This window comes from Castor canadensis, chromosome 10 (genome assembly GCF_047511655.1).
Source record: "Castor canadensis chromosome 10, mCasCan1.hap1v2, whole genome shotgun sequence".
Lineage (NCBI taxonomy): Eukaryota > Metazoa > Chordata > Mammalia > Rodentia > Castoridae > Castor > Castor canadensis.
Window position 1 is genome coordinate 122,698,995 of NC_133395.1, and position 18,437 is coordinate 122,717,431.

At 38.5% G+C, this 18,437-nt stretch overlaps 1 long non-coding RNA gene across 8 annotated transcripts in view; it reads left to right on the forward strand.

Moving 5' to 3' along the window:
* LOC141411521 (uncharacterized) overlaps positions 1 to 18,437 on the forward strand; it is a 385,125-nt gene that overhangs the window by 39,412 nt on the left and 327,276 nt on the right. The window contains exon 2 of one of the 8 annotated variants that reach the window (XR_012436335.1): positions 12,834 to 12,967. The exons of 6 other annotated variants lie outside the window; for them this stretch is intronic. This is a non-coding gene — a long non-coding RNA (uncharacterized lncRNA). The remainder of the gene's footprint in view (positions 1 to 12,833; positions 12,968 to 18,437) is intronic. One more of the 8 variants, XR_012436336.1, reaches the window with a different exon arrangement.

Genomic DNA, 18,437 nt, shown 5'->3' on the forward strand with positions numbered 1-18,437 from the left:
GTTCTCTTCAGTTTAGAGACCATTTCTTTTGATGAACAGAAGCTTTTTAGTTTTATGAGGTCCCATTTATTGATGCTATCTCTTAGTTGCTGTGCTGCTGGGGTTTCATTGAGAAAGTTCTTACCTATACCTACTAACTCCAGAGTATTTCCTACTCTTTCTTGTATCAACTTAAGAGTTTGGGGTCTGATATTAAGATCCTTGATCCATTTTGAGTTAATCTTGGTATAGGGTGATATACATGGATCTAAGTTTCAGTTTTTTGCAGACTGCTAACCAGTTTTCCCAGCAGTTTTTATTGAAGAGGCTGCTATTTCTCCATCGTATATTTTTAGCTCCTTTGTCAAAGATAAGTTGCTCATAGTTGTGTGGCTTCATATCTGGATCCTCTATTCTGTTCCACTGGTCTTCATGTCTGTTTTTGTGCCAGTACCATGCTGTTTTTATTGTTATTGCTTTGTAATATAGTTTGAAGTCAGGTATTGTGATACCTCCTGCATTGTTCTTTTGACTGAGTATTGCCTTGGCTATTCGTGGCCTCTTGTGTTTCCATATAAATTTAACAGTAGATTTTTCAATCTCTTTAATGAATGTCATTGGAATTTTGATGGGAATTGCATTAAACATGTAGATTACTTTTGGGAGTATCGACATTTTTACTATGTTGATTCTACCAATCCATGAGCATGGGAGATCTCTCCACTTTCTATAGTCTTCCTCAATCTCTTTCTTCAGAAGTGTATAGTTTTCCTTGTAGAGGTCTTTCACATCTTTTGTTAGGTTTACACCTAGGTATTTGATTTTTTTTGAGGCTATTGTAAATGGAATTGTTTTCATACATTCTTTTTCCGTTTGCTCATTGTTAGTGTATAGAAATGCTAATGATTTTTCTATGTTGATTTTATATCCCGCTACCTTGCTATAGCTATTGATGATATCTAGAAGCTTCTGAGTAGAGTTTTTTGGGTCTTTAAGGTATAGGATCATGTCGTCTGCAAAAAGGGATATTTTGACAGTTTCTTTACCTATTTGTATTCCTTTTATTCCTTCTTCTTGCCTATTTGCTCTGGTTAGGAATTCCAGTACTATGTTGAATAGGAGTGGAGATAGTGGGCATCCTTGTCTGGTTCCTGATTTTAGAGGGAATGGTTTTAATTTTTCTCCGTTAAGTATAATGCTGGCTGTAGGTTTGTCATATATAGCTTTTATAATGTTGAGGAACTTTCCTTCTATTCCTAGTTTTCTTAGAGCTTTTATCATGAAATGATGTTGGATCTTATCAAAGGCTTTTTCTGCATCTATTGAGATGATCAAGTGGTTTTTGTCTTTGCTTCTGTTAATGTGGTTTATTACGTTTATTGATTTTCGTATGTTGAACCACCCCTGCATCCCTGGGATGAAGCCTACCTGGTCATGGTGAATAATCTTTTTGATGTGTTGCTGAATTCGATTTGCCATTATTTTGTTGAGGATTTTTGCATCAATGTTCATTAAGGAGATTGGCCTATAGTTCTCCTTTTTGGAGGTGTCTTTGCCTGGTTTTGGGATAAGTGTAATACTGGCTTCATAAAATGTGTTTGGCAGTTTTCCTTCCCTTTCTATTTCATGGAACAGTTTAAGGAGGGTTGGTATCAGTTCTTCTTTAAAGGTCTGATAGAATTCAGCAGAGAATCCATCAGGTCCTGGACTTTTTTTTGGGGGGAGACTCTTGATTGCTGCTTCAATTTCATTTTGTGTTATAGGTCTATTCAGGTGATTAATTTCCTCTTGGTTCAGTTTTGGATGATCATATGTATCTAGAAATCTGTCCATTTCTTTAAGATTTTCAAATTTATTTGAATATAGGTTCTCAAAGTAGTCTCTGATGATTTCCTGGACTTCCATGGTGTTTGTTGTTATCTCCCCTTTTGCATTCCTAATTCTACTAATTTGGGTTTTTTCTCTCCTCATTTTAGTCAGGTTTGCCAGGGGTCTATCGATCTTGTTTATTTTTTCAAAGAACCAACTTTTTGTTTCATTAATTCTTTGTATGGTTTTTTTGGTTTCTATTTCGTTGATTTCAGCTCTTATTTTTATTATTTCTCTCCTTCAATTTGTTTTGGGATTTGTTTGTTCTTGTTTTTCTAGGAGTTTGAGATGTATCATTAGGTCATTGATTTGGGATCTTTCAATCTTTTTAATATATGCACTCATGGCTATAAACTTTCCTCTCAGGACTGCCTTAGCTGTGTCCCATAGGTTCCGGTAGGTTGTGTTTTCGTTTTCATTGACTTCTAGGAACTTTTTAATTTCCTCTTTTATTGCATTGATGATCCATTCTTCATTAAGTAATGAGTTATTTAGTTTCCAGCTGTTTGCATGTTTTTTGTCTTTACTTTTGTTGTTGAGTTCTACTTTTACTGCATTGTGGTCAGATAGTATGCACGGTATTATTTCTATTTTCTTATATTTGCTGAGGCTTGCTTTGTGCCCTAGGATATGATCTATTTTGGAGAAGGTTCCATGGGCTGCTGAGAAGAATGTATATTGTGTAGAGGTTGGATGAAATGTTCTGTAGACATCTACTAGGTCCACTTGATCTATTGCATATTTTAGATCTTGGATTTCTTTATTGAGTTTTTGTTTGGATGACCTATCTATTGATGATAATGGAGTGTTAAAGTCTCCCACAACCACTGTGTTGGCGTTTATATATGCTTTTAGGTCTTTCAGGGTATGTTTGATGAAATTGGGTGCGTTGATATTGGGTGCGTACAGATTGATGATTATTATTTCCTTTTGGTCTATTTCCCCTTTTATTAGTATGGAATGTCCTTCTTTATCTCGTTTGATCAATGTAGGTTTGAAGTCTACTTTGTCAGAGATAAGTATTGCTACTCCTGCTTGTTTTCGGGGGCCATTGGCTTGGTAAATCTTCTTCCAGCCTTTCATCCTAAGCATATGCTTATTTCTGTCGGTGAGATGAGTCTCCTGTAAGCAACAAATTGTTGGATCTTCTTTTTTAATCCATTTTGTCAAACGATGTCTTTTGATGGGTGAATTAAGTCCATTAACATTAAGTGTTAGTACTGATAGGTATGTGGTGATTCCTGCCATTTAGTTGTCTTAGTTGTTTGAAGGTTTGATTGTGTGTACCTAACTTGATGTTACTCTCTACTGTCCTGCTTTTTCTTATCCTGTGGTTTGGTGCTGCCTGCCTTTTCATGGTTAAGTTGGGTGTCACTTTCTGTGTGCAGGATACCTTGCAGAATCTTTTGTAATGGTGGCTTTGTGGTCACATATTGTTTTAGTTTCTGCTTATCATGGAAGACTTTTATTGCTCCATCTATTTTGAATGATAGCTTTGCTGGGTAGAGTATCCTGGGGTTGAAGTTATTTTCATTCAGTGCTCGGAAGATCTCACCCCACGCTCTTCTTGCTTTTAATGTTTCTGTTGAGAAGTCTGCTGTGATTTTGATGGGTTTACCTTTGTATGTTACTTGTTTTTTCTCTCTTACAGCCTTCAATATTCTTTCCTTAGTTTCTGAACTTGTTTTAATGATGATATGTCGTGGAGTAGTTCTATTTTGATCTGGTCTGTTTGGTGTCCTGGAGGCCTCTTGCATTTGTATGAGAATATCTTTCTCTAGATGTGGGAAATTTTCCGTTATTATTTTGTTGAATATATTACGCATTCCCTTCGCTTGCACCTCTTCTCCTTCTTCGATGCCCATGATTCTCAAGTTTGGTCTTTTGATGGAGTCAGTGAGTTCTTGCATTTTCTTTTCACAGGTCTTGAGTTGTTTAATTAATAGTTCTTCAGTTTTTCCTTTAATTACCATTTCATCTTCAAGTTCTGAGATTCTGTCTTCTGTTTGTTCTATTCTGCTGGATTGGCCTTCCGTTTTGTTTTGCAGTTCTGTTTCGTTCTTTTTTCTGAGGTTTTCCATATCCTGGCTGTTTTCTTCTTTATTGTTGTCTATTTTTGTCCTGAGTTCATTTATCCATTTATTCATTGTGTTCTCTCTTTCACTTTGGTGTTTATACAGTGCTTCTATGGTTTCCTTTATTTCTTCTTTTGCTTTTTCAAATTCTCTATTTTTATTGTCTTGGAATTTCTTGAGTGTCTCCTGTACATTTTGGTTGACCCTATCCAGTATCATCTCTATAAAATTCTCATTGAGTGCTTGTAGTATGTCTTCTTTTAAATTATTCTTGTGGGCTTCATTGGGTCCTTTGGCATAGTTTATCTTCATTTTGTTGGAGTCTGGATCTGAGTTTCTGTTCTCTTCATTCCCCTCTGGTTCCTGTACTAATTTTTTGCTGTGGGGAAACTGGTTTCCTTGTTTTTTCTGTCTTCCTGTCATTGTCCTTGGTGTTGTTACTGTCCCTGTACTGTGTGTAATTAAGTATTTTCTAGCTTGTAATAATAACAATGGTAATATTGAGAATGGAAGAGTGAGCTGAGATGAAAAGCAAGAAGTTAAAGAAAAGGGGAAAACAAATATACAGACGAGGGAGAAAGCAGAACAAGGTATCAGACAAGAGAGTTTCAAAGGTATAAACAGGGAGTGTTAGTGTACTAATCGACAGTAAGCTGAACAGACAATAGAGAGACAGAGAGAGGATTGAAAATCAAAGATAAAAAAATAAAAAATAAGTATATGAAAGTAATATCTATTTATAAAAATGAATTAAAATAAAATGGAAAATAGAAAATTAAAAAAAAAAAAAAACCAAAAAACTTCCAAGTTTATATGCAATGCAATTTCAGTCTTAATAATTTGGGTGTCCGTCTCAATCTCCAGTCCTGGAGTTGGTGCCTCAGATGTTGTTCTGTAGTTGTCTCATCAAAGGGGATGCATAAAGTAGAACAAAACTACACTCACACACACACAGAAGAAAAGAAAAAAAAAAAAGCCCCACCAAGTGTCGATACCACATTTTCTTGATCCATTCATCAGTAGTGGGGCATCTTGGCTGTTTCCATAACTTGGCTATTGTGAATAGTGCCGCAATAAACATGGGTGTGCAGGTGCCACTGGAGTAACCTGTGTCGCATTCCTGTTCTTATAAGGAGTCTAGTCCCACTAGTTTAGGGCCACATCCTTATGACCTCACTTAATGGTAACTACTTCCTTTTAAAGGCCTTCTCTCCAAATACAGTCACATTGTGGGTTAGAGAGTCAATATATGAAACTTGAAGGACACAGTTCAGTCCATAACATCCCTGACCATCACCACTCAAGCAGGTCTTCTCATTCTATCCTTTATGTTCACCATGGGAAGCACACCCTCCATGCAGCCTTCCTAGTTGGTGGTCATGATAATAAGCTATGCTTTACGTATCACCTTGCACTTGACAGAGTACATTTACATAAGTAGAAATAGCCAACTGTTTTTTGAAATAACATATTTATTTTTTCATCCAATCTTTTAAAAGCGTGAAACATTTTAAACATATAGAAAAATGTAGAGAATTAGTTAGCAACCCATATATTAGTTAGAACCCCAATTTAACAAATGTTAAGATATTTTTGCTGTATTTGATTTATATTATGTATTGAGATAAAACACAATAGGTTTACTTTAAGCCCTTTTATATCACTTTCCAATTTTCATCACTTTCCAGTATTCTTTCCTTCCTTCCTCCCTCCCTAAACTTGGCATGTTTCCTTCATAACATTGTTTTTACAGTCGGCATGTATCACAAATCCATAAAAATATGTAGAGTCGTTCTACATGATTAAAAAATAAGTTGTACTGAGCACCTGTCATATTTGACTTTCATTTTACATTTTGATTTCAAGAATTATCCATGCGGACATGAATAGGTCTAGTTCATTCTTTGAAGCACTATACCGTGTCTCCTTGCATGAATATATAACCATTTCTTTATCCATTTCTCTGCTGATGACATCAAAATTAGTCTTGTTTGCAAGTTTTCACATTATAAAGTTTTGCCCCTTTGTGTACAGTGTTTCTAGAGAACTGTGACAAAAAGCCCAAGTGCCAGTTAAATTAATGGTGCATATTCTTCCTACTGTAACAAACACTAATTCTGGAAGTAGACCTTCCAGGACTACCACAGCACTGGACTAATGCCAGAGGTTTATTCTATTTCTCCACCTGCTGATCTTTAGGAACTAGGTTTATTGCATCTCTGTTCTCTGCTATCTTTAGTGGATGCTCTTTTATTCTGCAGTGTTTCTGTTTTTGTTTTGTTGTAAAAATAGTTATGTCACCTCCACGCATCACATCTATGTTCCAGTTCACAAAGAAGGATAAGGAGCAAAAGGTCAATAAAGCAATTCAGTTTTATTGTCCCCATAGGTGGGTTTTCTTAGAAGCCCCACCCAGTGGCTTTAATGTACACCCCATTGGTCAGAACAGTGCCACGTTTCAACCCACGACTAATTACAGGAGGATTTCTAGAATGCTGGAGGCCACAGAAGGGGGCTGGGTCAGTTGTACCTGCCATTTTGTCCAAGGAATCTGGTTTTGTCCTAGGATATGCAACATCTTCAATAGCCTTAGATATTGCCAAAGCAACCTTCAGAGGGGTTGATCTGTTCTGTAGGGTTGCCAACAAAGTAGGAAAGTTCTTGCTTTTCCATGTCCAAATCAAGTAACTATTAAGAAGCTAATGTTTGCATATTTCTAGATAATGTCATTTGTGAAAACAAACAACCCTCCCACCAATCAATACTTCCAATGCCTTAATCAGAGCATGCAGAGCTCAGTGGATCCCACTATCAGGAGTCTCCCTATTGGCACCTATTGATTGGGTGATTCTTTATAAGTCTCTCAGAACTTTCCTTTCCTAAACTGAAAAAAAAATGCTGATAAAAGTAGCATTTACTCATAAAGATGTTCCAGTGATTATGAAAGAATACCTATGGAAGAGTGGTAGACACCAGCTATCAAGGGAACTTGCAGTGTTTCCTACTGGTATTAATATCATTGCCTAGAGATTATGTATCCTGTGTAAATTGACCATATTTTTGAGCCCAATATTAGGAAATAGATTTGACACTTAGGAGCCTACTCATACAAAAACAGGTTAGAATCTTTGAGATGGGACCATTCTGAAAAACATCAAATGATTTCCAGTATCTTTGTGTATATTATATACTTGTACTAAAGCATGGGCTTCATATCATCTCTGTTGTCTAGAATTTTGTGGGAAAGTGTGCTTCTTATTTTGAAGACTTTTAATTAGCTAATTTTGTTTTATCAAAATGTTCCATTTATCCTTCTCCTCTTTTTTGTAATACTGGGGATCAAACCCAGGGCCTGAGACATACAAAGCATCCACTCTACCACTGAGCTGCATCCCCAGCCCCAGGCCATGTTTCAAAATATGAGCCTCAAGAAGCAAAATAAATGAATAAATAAATAAAGCATTAAGTGGGCTGAGACCAACTAAGCATTAATTGAATCCTTTTCTTACAGCCTCACTTTTGTAGGTATAACAGATCAAGTTTTTGGTTTCTTGGTTTTTGTTGTTGTTGTTTTTGTTCCTAAGCCTTCAGAAAACACATGTAAAAATGAACTTACGTTAATTTTCAGAATGAAAAAGAGTTAAGCTGTGAGTGATATGGAGAAGTGGGAAATCAATGAAAATTATTAATATATCTTTATAGGGAAAAGCTGAAGAAGCTGGTATTATTAAATACAGGCAGAGAAAACTAACGGAAAAATGTCATAATTATCATTAAGCCTCTGATCATTATCTTCACTGGAAACTTGTGGAACAGTTGTTAATGTTAGAAGGAGGATCTGGGATCTTTTGAGGAAAGAATGTTCTAGAAACAAGGACAATTACACCTTCTTCAAGTTCCCACATGTTTGCTGCGAGTGACCTGAGGAAACAGACAGGCTGCTATTTTCCTACATTGTCTATATACCTCTCAGATCATGAAAACCTTGATCTTTAAGAATTTTATCACACAATCCTGAACCTTAAAGAAATGACAATGACATGCTATGTATTTCTCAAAGGTACCAGATGATATCTCTTTACTGAGGTAGACTCTGGAAGACTCTGGGAGATGGAAGAACAGATGCTGGATTTGGGTCTTGCCTTGCAGAACTGACAGACTACTGAGAGATGGAGATAGGGAAGTAGGAACTTACAGAACAATCATGGATGCTACAGGAGCCCAGCAGAAGCCACTTAATCATGATGGAGTGAGGTGGATATTCAAGTTCACAGGGCCTTTCTGGAGAAGGCAAGTTCTAAACTAAAATCTGATTGGTGAGAGGAATCAAGTGGAAGTGGTAGCTGGGGGAAGGTGGGTGGTCAGAAGTGAGGAGGAGGTAGAGACAGAGGTACAGTAGATTCATCTGTGGGAAGACTGAGGCTGGGGCTTTGTTGAGTGTAACACTTTTATAGTGCTTCTCTATTGTTTTTTCACTGTTGTCCTAACAACCACAATAGCATCGTATCATTCAAAACTGTTGAAGCAAATCCAAGAGAGCTCTGCTGCCTTGGAACAAACCTCTGCTCTGTGTTCTCATTAGCCCCATGGTGGTTAAAAAGATCAAACAGTAAGCTAGAAGAGGGCAGGAGGCTCAGGAAAGGAGACATGCTGGGCCCTGTAGTCATTCTGCCTTTTCTACTGCAATAGCTCTGTCAGGCATTCACTGCATTGGTCACTGTGAAACTCCTCATGTAGCATTATGGTTGAGGGCATGTGTCCTGAAGCTCAAGTATTTGCTTCTACTGGAGGCACTGAAAGTTAATTCCTCTAGACCTTAGCAAACCCATGGGTTAAATGGGAACACCAAGTGACCTTCCTCATAGAGCTGTTGCAAGTATTAAATGAGTCAAGGTGCTTAGCATATAGTTAACCTTCAACAGATAGCTAGTCGTAGTCACCATAGTTATTTATGTTACACAGAACCTAAGGCAGGTATCAACGATAAGGATTATCAGTAACTGAGCCTGTATTATGTGACCGTTATCCTATAAGTTAACAACCCCTTTTTACAGATAAAGGATCTGACTCAACAAAGGTAGCAACCTTCCCAAGAACAGTGATGGTGTAGGGATCTGAATCCAAAGGTAGACCCCAGTCCTATCCAGTCCTACCTTGATGAGAGAAATTGCATCCTGGTGCCTTTTAGTTTCTATCCGAACTGCCTTGTTTTCTTTAGAGGACTCATTTTAGAATTGTGTGGTCATCCCAGAAGAATGATCAGCTTTTAAAAAAACCTCCTAGGAGTTATATTAATAAACATAACTTAGATAAAATTTGAGAATTGGCCACCATAATCAAAGAACAGCCAAAGGAAAATTAGCAACATACCTTATGTTCTAACAATCAACAAATGTGTCTGGGGCCTAGCCTGGTTGTCATTTGCCACCAGGAGCACGAACAGTGATGGGATTCAGTCCTCACCTGCTCACGTAGGAGGCTTAATCCAGAGAAGCAGAACTGACTCAGGTTCAACCCAACATTTGTGAGACAACATGGCATCAGGACTAAGATTATCAGCTGACACTCCTGGGCATGGCACATCATTTGACCCTTCTAGCTGCACAAAAATAGCCAAATGTTCCATTTCACTGAATTTCAGACTCCCTTACCTATGAGAAAGAGATGGGGCTACTTACACCCCAGATTCCTTGGAGACTTTTTGTGAATATTGATTAAAATGAAAGGTGCACAAAGAATTTAATAGTCCATTGTACATGATTACCCGTTATTCTTTAGGCCTACACATAGCATATTATCAATACTTTGTTTCTGCAAAGAGTCTTACTTCCCAAAAGGTTTTCAGAAAATGTGTCCTAATGCAAATGGAGAAATCAGTTCCCAGAGGGCTGGCAGGGGAAGAAGAGGTCTGGGTGTGGCTTTAAGCAGTCCCTATTTACTGGTATACTGTGAATATCTTGGTCCTGCCCCAAGCTTTAAAGGAGCCTGAAAATTTAGGAGAATGCCAATATTGAGAAGTGAGAGAAGATGGCTTCTTGGAATTGGGGAATTGGGTGGTCCTAGCTCTCCTTCCAGACATAGATTAGCAATGACTTAATTCTAGAAATATTGTCAGCAAGTAAAATAAATAGACTAATCACTGGGGGCAAATTGTGTGTTAATGCATCTAAGCATTGTTTCCAGTCTGACCCTTAAATATACGTCTAATCAGTCTGGATGGGTGAGTCATCCTGCTCTTAATTAATCTTTTTAGACATTTATAGAGAAAAGGCAAAGTCTTTACACAGACCTTATAAATGTGTTTAAGTTTAGTATGGATTTTTTATTTGTGTGCATAGCACAAGCAGCCATTATTTCTAAATGATGGTTTGTTTTGAAGGTACTCAGACCTTCAAAATGTTTTATTTCCACCCTTGGGGAGGGAATCAGGGGTGAGTTGAAAGAAAACACATGAGGGCCGTTTTCCACAGCATGAGCTGGCCAGCCTTCTGGACTGTGCATGTTTGTTTGGATTTTATAGCATTGCAAGTAAGGGCGCGGAGAAAAAAAAAAAGTGGGTGCCCATCTTTTCAGAAGGCCTTCACTGGGACATGGTGTTATGTTCAGGGATTCAACTCTGTTGAAGTGACCCCATGTTCAGTCTCCTTTGCCATGGAGATAATCAATCTCACAACAGCACAAAAGTACTTCCTGGGAACCTATGAGGCACTCTTACAACAAACATGGAAGCAGTGCCCAACTATATTTGTTGACTTGGGCTTTTGTTATGCCAGACATTTCTGGGGGTGAACCATGTGCTCTCAGATTAGGAGTATGGCTCTAGTGCTTTTTGCTGTGGGGACTGATGTAAATTTATAGTCCATTCCTCTAGGACAGTAGGTGGGGACTGTGTGTGTTGCAGATATGGCATTATCACTCAGTCTTCAATCTCTTCTCATCCACCTGACTTTTATGCTTCAGGATCCATCATTTTTGCTACTATTGTGTGGTCCAATCTCCAGCTTTTAGTATTTATTTGCACTGTGTATCTGCTCTGTAGGAGACACTGAGTTATATGTTGAGACTAAGGTAGTGCACACTGTAGACTAAGTTCCAGGCACTTATATCATATCCCCCAGGTTTCAAATAAGTAGGAATTCCTGATATTAAGTTCTATGAAATTAACATGGCACAGTGATGGGGAAAGGCTGTCAGCTTTAGAGGCAGAAATAAATCCACTTGGCTGCAGCCACAGTGTGGACAAGGGAGTGGGTGGTAATTTGATCAGTGATGTGGGCTGAGACCAGATCACAATGAGTCTCTGGAGATGCAGTAAAAAGTCTGGGTTTTACTCTAAATGCAATGGGAAGCTATTTGAGGGTTCTAAGCAGGGGACTGATTTATAATTCAGAGATGTTTTAGCAGTTGTTTTTGGCCTTTCTACTCAAAGCACGGCCCCTAGATGAAGCAGGAACATATGCATCATCTTTGAGCTTGACAGAAAGGCATGGTGTTGGACTGTTGCTGAGCATTTAAGTTAGTACAGTCATTACGGAAAACAGTGTGGAGGCTCCTCAAATAACTACAAACAGAAGTACTGCTTGATTCAGTTCTCCCATTTCTGGGTATATATCCAAAGGAAAAAAAAAAACCCAGCACAACAAGAAGATACCTACACCTCAGTGTTTATTGTAGCACTATTCATAGCAGCCAAAACACGCAATAGATTAAGGTATCCATCAACAGATGAATGAATAAAGAAAAAATGGTATATATGTACAATGGAATATTATTGAGTCTTTAAAAAGAATGAAATCCTATCATTTGTAGCAAAAGATATGGAACTGGAAGACATTATATCAAATGAAGTAAGCCAGGCCCAGAAAGACAAATACATGTAATCTTACTTATTTGTGGAAGCTAAAAATTCCTCTCATAGAATAGAGTAGAAGAGAGGTAACTAGAGGTCAAGAAGGGGAGAGAAATGAGGGGGACAGAGGATAAAGGGAAGTTATATAACAGATACCAAAATACAGTGAGACAGGAGGAATAAGTACACAATAGGGTGACTGTGGTTTACAACTTATATATTTTATAAAGAACTAGGAGTTAGGAATTCTTAGGGTATAAGCACAAAGAAATGATAAATATTTAAGGAAATGGAAATGCTAAAAACCCTGATTTATCATTACATATTGCATATATGTATTGAATTACTACCCTACATCCCACAAATAAAAAAGTACAAAAAGTGCCAATAAAAAAAGTACAAAAAAAAAATTCTTGGGCCACACTCAGGTTTAGAGAACTTCTCTTGTGGAGAATGGATGAAGAGTCATTTGATAAGCTTCCAAATATTGCTTTCTTCACAGGCATAGGAAATGAGTTTTTCTAGAATGGTCTCACAGGGTCAACTCAAGCCCCCTTCTGTATTTTACTTCTGATTGGCCTGCTTAATGTGATTTTTTTGCTTGTTGTCTTAGTTTTCTAGTTCCTAGGTAACTGTCTTTCTTGCCTTTTACTCAGCATTTCACTTATTTATCTATCTTTGATTACATGACACCCTACCTGTCAAAAAATAACCCACTGTTTCCATTATAATTCCAGGTAGCATTTGCATAAAGTACCCTTATCTTACAAGGAAGATAACTGGATCCCATTGTAAGGATGGTATAGGTTTGACACTCATACTTGACGGTCAGCCATTATTATTACCATGCTACTGTCATGACTTACTGAATGCTGGTACCATATATTTCAGTTAGGATTAGGTTTGATTTAAACTATTGAACTGTTAACAACAGCTTATCCAGACAGAAGTTTATTTCTCTCTCATGTCTGGAGGTAGATAGTATGGAATTGTTATGAAGGTTCTGTTCCCTAAAGACTTTAGGATCCCAGCCTGTTCTGTCTTATTTTACTGCATTTTAGCCTCCATTTTCTAGGTCACCACTGGCCAAGATTGCAGCTTCACCTACAGCTCCCACATTAAAGTTCCAGCCATCATGAAAGAAGACATGAAAATCATGGCACAGAGGAAGCATGGCAGCAGACTTTTAAGAAAGGTTTGTAGATCTGCCACCTGATAATTCCATTTACAGGACCCTGACTACAATTTGGACACATAGCCCCAACTATGGGGCTCCAACTCTAAGTACAGTCTTAGTTTTTATTAGCCAGGTACCCAGTCAAAAATTAGATCTCTCTTACTACAAAAGAAGGGGAGAGCAAGCATTAGGGAATACCCGTCACTTCCTAATGGAGTATGCTCCCAGGAATGTGATTTGACATGTGATCTAAATATATAATGATACCTCTCCACTCAGTTTTATCTAGGTGGGATATTCTGCACCATCGTCTCATGATCATATCTTGTAATTCTTTCCACTTTTCTTTCCAAAGCAAAAGAGGTGTCAGGTTTAGCAAGAGTACATTTCTGCATTCACAGTTGAAATAGGAAGATAGACTTCATCCACTTGAAACAGGATAAAAGAATATCCCTGGATAGAGGGAAATATGGGAACAGTCCTATTAACATATGTATCTTTTCCTGAGCTGCCTTTTTGTGCATCAAAGGAATTGGAGGGAAACCATGCCTCACCATCATGTGTTCCTGACCCAGCAACCAGGTCTCATCATCACTACTAAAGGAATAGAAAAGTGTACAAAGACTAGACGTTGAGGAGACTCTTCCTTAATTTTGAAACTTAGGTGTGAAATGGATGTACTTAATTCTAGTCTAGCGAAATTAAGGAACACAGGCTGTAGAGCCAGCTAGGTCAGAGTTGAGAAATGACATTTCTACTTACAAGCTAGTTACTTTGGGGCAAATAATTTCTGATCTTAAGTACACAATAAGCCCGCCTTACAAAAATTTTAAATTCTCACATTATTGCATAGTTCAGTGGATATGCACCCCTCGGTCAGTCATGTATTATCAGTTTAAATCAGTGTGTGATCTGCTAAGTGTTTTCCTGCCCTTAATTTTGTGAAAATACAGTGTGCCTACCCTAAAGAAAATGGTGGCCAAAAAGCAAGGTCAATGTAAACGTGCTTAATTGAAGCGATCAAGTGAAAATTTAAGATCTGTTGAAAGGCAGCATGACGGGTAGCATGATGGGAAAACGTATCAAGCATCTACAGGACAGCACGGACCTCTACCTATCCTGAGCCTTTGTGGGTTTTCCTTAATGGCAGCCTCTGTGGAACCAGACACCTGCAGATACCAAGGGCACTGTGTAGGCTAGTAGGTGGAGAGAATGATACCATCGATTGAGGGTTCCTTTGCAATTGACCACCTCTCAAGCTCTTAGCTCAGAGCTTGTAAAAATATTTTTTTAAATGATGGATACCATAGAACCAGCCCAGGTTACAGAGGAAAAAAAACCTATTTTAAAGAATATTCTTAAATCATATTTAGGTTATTATTTATACATTCATTCATTAGTTCATCAACTACTTCAAAAAAAGTTTCACATCTACTATGTGGCAGGTCCTAGTAGGTAGTATTTGTTGGAGGAGGAGACAGGAAATACACCCAAAGGAATAAAACAGTTCTGCCCTTAAAGGAGCTCACTGCTTAGTGGAAGAGGAAAGAACTAAACAGGTAATTATGCTCCTGTGAGAAAAACAAAATATCAAGTTTTATTTAAAAAAACTTAAAAGAGGAGAGAGTTACAATCAAGAGTGTCATTTTTGTGACATGATGAATTATAAGAAGCATCCTTTATTTAACATCAGCTTGGGGGTGGAGGTTAAAGAAAAAAGAAATCTTGAGCTGGAGGTGTGGCTCAAGCAGTAGAGTGCCTTATAAGTGTGAAGCCTTGAGTTCAAATCCCAGTCCTGCCAAAAAAAATTTTTTTATATTAAACATATATAATAATTCTAAGTATCATCATAGTTTTAAAAATTGATTACATGATGAAAAATTAAAGTTGGTTTTAAAATTGAGGAAAATAGTCATTGGAGGTTATAAATTATATTGTCAGATGACAGGACATTGGGTGGGTGAGCCAGCTGCAGGCATCTGGCCCAGAGCCCTAGAGGGGAAATTCCTGTTGGAAATGACTTTCCCATCAGATGGGGAGAAACTCATTCCTACCACAGGATCTCGCAACTAGTTTCACAGTTTTTCTTTGAGACTTCCTGTGTCTAGAAGTGAACTTGTGAAGTTCTCTCTTATTATCCTCAAAGCTGCAGTCATGTGCAGAGTCACGGCCATTGCAGTAATCTTCTGGATTCTGCCAAGAGTGTGTGGGATGGTGTAACTCTTCACACCTTGTTTCATAGCCTGTGACTAAGTGAGGAGAAGGAAGCATTTGACTTGGCTTCCTACAAAATGAATCGTGGAAGCACAGCTCAATTTGTGACTTCCCAATGCTCTCAGAATAAAGAGCAACACTTTTGCCATGGTCTAACAGGCCTGTGTGATCTACCCTTGACTACCTCTCAAGCAATTGTCACATCAATACAGGGGAACAATTCTATAATCATTTTCCCAGTGTCTGGGTAGCCAAGTGTCTCTTACCATGTTACTTCTTGCTCTCTCTGTTACAATCTCTCCAGCTTTCTTCTCAGGATCTCTGCACAAGCCTAGAAGGTCTTTCCTTATCACTTACATTTCACTTCCAGAGCTTCGTGTCCTTCTGAAGGCTTACCCAGGGATAGGGTGGGACTTACTTTTGGATTAACATTTCAAAGTTTTTAAAGTAACCATGACATGTATAGTCATTTCTCAATCATTTTCCTTCTTTTTTTTAATTTTGAAAATTCTTGAGTATTTTTTGATCTCTGGTCTTTGTGGCAAGTTATTTCACTTATTTTTTTAGGCCACCATGTTCAGAAGTTCTTGTAGACATGCCATTGTCTACAAGAATTAGGTAGGTGAGGAGAGAAAAAAAGATAATTCCAATAACAATAGCAACTGACATTTATGGTCACACGTGTCAACCGTGTCCAAGCTAACCATCCTGCATGGGAACAAATCATCTTCCTATCTCCATGTGCTATTAACAAGGGGCTTCTGTATCTTAGGAAAAATCCCCCTACTTAGACTACTTGACTGTTGTCACTATGTGGATATGTTCTCATCAGCCAGGCTGAGTTTCCTGGGCAGTCATTATGGTGAGAGAGAGAGGTCTCCCCTAAATCTAGTGGACAGCTGGGGTCCATCCCAGCTGGGTAGAACCAATGTGACTCCGTGGCTGCTCCCCAACAGGAGACAGAAAGGGTCCTGGTTAAGAACATAAAGACCACAGTTAAGAACACTGCAGCCATGGTCTCCCCAAGTGTCCCTTTAATCAAATCTAGTGACTTCACACGCTGCTGACACTGCCCACTTTGGCACTGGTTCTTACCTGGGACTTTGAGAGTAAGCAGATTAGAACCTTTTTCCCTTGGTATTTTATTCTTTGCTACAATGCTGGCAGGGCCGAAAAGCTTACACTCTAATTCCTAGTGCTAATCTCTAATAAAAGGAGGATGCCCTAGAGTTAATAAGGATACTCTTCAGTTGGTTGGACTGCATTTAGTACCCATATGTAGATCTTTCATGTAGAATGACTGATTAGATTCATCCTCAAAGAACCAAACCACCTTTTAGTATGTAGCTGTAATACTTAGCTTGTTTATTACCTCCTCTAAGACCCTTCTTCCAAGAATGGATCAATCTTATCTACCATCGGTGGGATTAGGAAAGTGAGGACTTTTTAAAAAAAATTTAGTGAAAGGAGAGAAGGTAACATCACACCCACTTGGAGGGCTTCTTAACACAAATTTTTGGGCTTCACCCGCATAATTTCTGATTTATTAGGTCAAGGCCAGGACCTAGGAATTTGCTTTCCTGGAAAGTCCCTAGATTCTGGGGCTGCTGGGACCAAACATTGAGACCCACTGACTGTAATGATTCTGTTTGACAATTTGGAGGTAGGCCTAAGAATCTTCCAGAACTTACCATGTGCCCTTTTGAAAGTCAGACTCTAAATTTGTGAATACCATTATCAGTCCAATCCTGGAGATTACCACTGGTATATTACCACTTTTAGTGTCTACATATGCAAGAGCTCCCTTAAGTGTCTGTGCTAATACCTGAATATGTCTCCTTCTTCCTTGATCAATTGGCACCTCTTCTCTGCCTTTTATTGCCCGGTTAACCATGGCTGAAGTGCTCCCTTTGTAAAATGACTAAACTGGGGATGCTGAGAACATTCTGGCAGCACTGGGTGGAAAGCTCTGTGCTCTAAGATTATGGCATTTAGACCTTACACCATCCCTGTGTTACTCCTTTGTCTCAGAGAGGAAACTGAGGCTGAGAAGACCTTAAGTGGCTTTTCCTTTTAGCTCAGCATGAACCCAGTACAGGCCAGTCTGACCCAAGACCATGCTCTTAACCACCCAGTTGTACTGTCTATTAAGTAAAAGCAATTAGAAAGAAAAGGACAGTAACTGCTTCCACCACAATCTGGAAAGGCCCCTTTCTCCCTCAGACTGCAGCTCTAGACACCAAGCTTCCCTCCTAATCTAAAGAAAACAGTGAAAGGGCTGTGAGGCCTGAATACCTATTAATCAGAAATAAGCAAAAAAAAAAAAAAATCGCAACTATTGCAGGTTAGTATTCATACCGGCGTCACTAGAGAGAAGTTACACCATCCATTATTTTGATGGGTGCTAGGGGGAGGATAAGGATGAGATCAGCCCCAAACACATCCAGAAATTATTGGCAAGTACTGCTGTGGAGGGTGTGTTTTGTACTCAGGATAAGTAGCATGAGAGTAAGCAGTTATCAGCTTAATAATGCAACCCAAAGTAAAGTCTTACAAAGGGAAAAATGAAGAAAATCAGGAATGGAGAAAGGAGATAAGAAAAGATAAGTGCTGAATTTTTCACCTTGCCAGAGATATCCATTATTGCACCATATTTCCAGTCCAGGAGATGACTGCTCTTCAGTTACTTAACCCTAAGCATGTTCCTAGGCAGTGAAAAATGACCTGAAAAATGACCTTAGATTTGTCTGTTTGCACTGATAAAAGGTAATTTTTTGTGTGTATTTACTTCTAGATGACTGCAGAGATCTTGCAGGAAAATCAGCTAATTGGCTGGAAAAATGTTTATAAATAGCTGGGATGGAATGACAGGAGCATTGTGGTTTTTCTGTTTCTCCTTTAGAAGGTTGTGTGTTTAGATTTTCTCTGCAACCTGCCAGGCAATTTTGTGTGGGTTTGGACTTGACTCTGTGTCTTTTGTATTTATTGTTTTAGAGTCACTGGCCTCAATATGTCTTCCTGTTCAACATAGGTTTCCAACAAATGGCAAAGGGCCCTTAAATCTGTCTGCAGTTTTAAAACTGACTGGCTAAAGCCTTCACATAACCATGGGTGGGCATCCATGGAAGGGCAGACTGTCAGGTTTATTTACTCACTTCAGATGTAGGAGGCTGCCCTTCAACCTAAAGAATGAATACAGACACTGAGAGGATCAGCAGTTGAAAGCTAGTACAAGCTAAATGGTTGGGCTTGGAGGAAGCTAGCTGGCACCAAA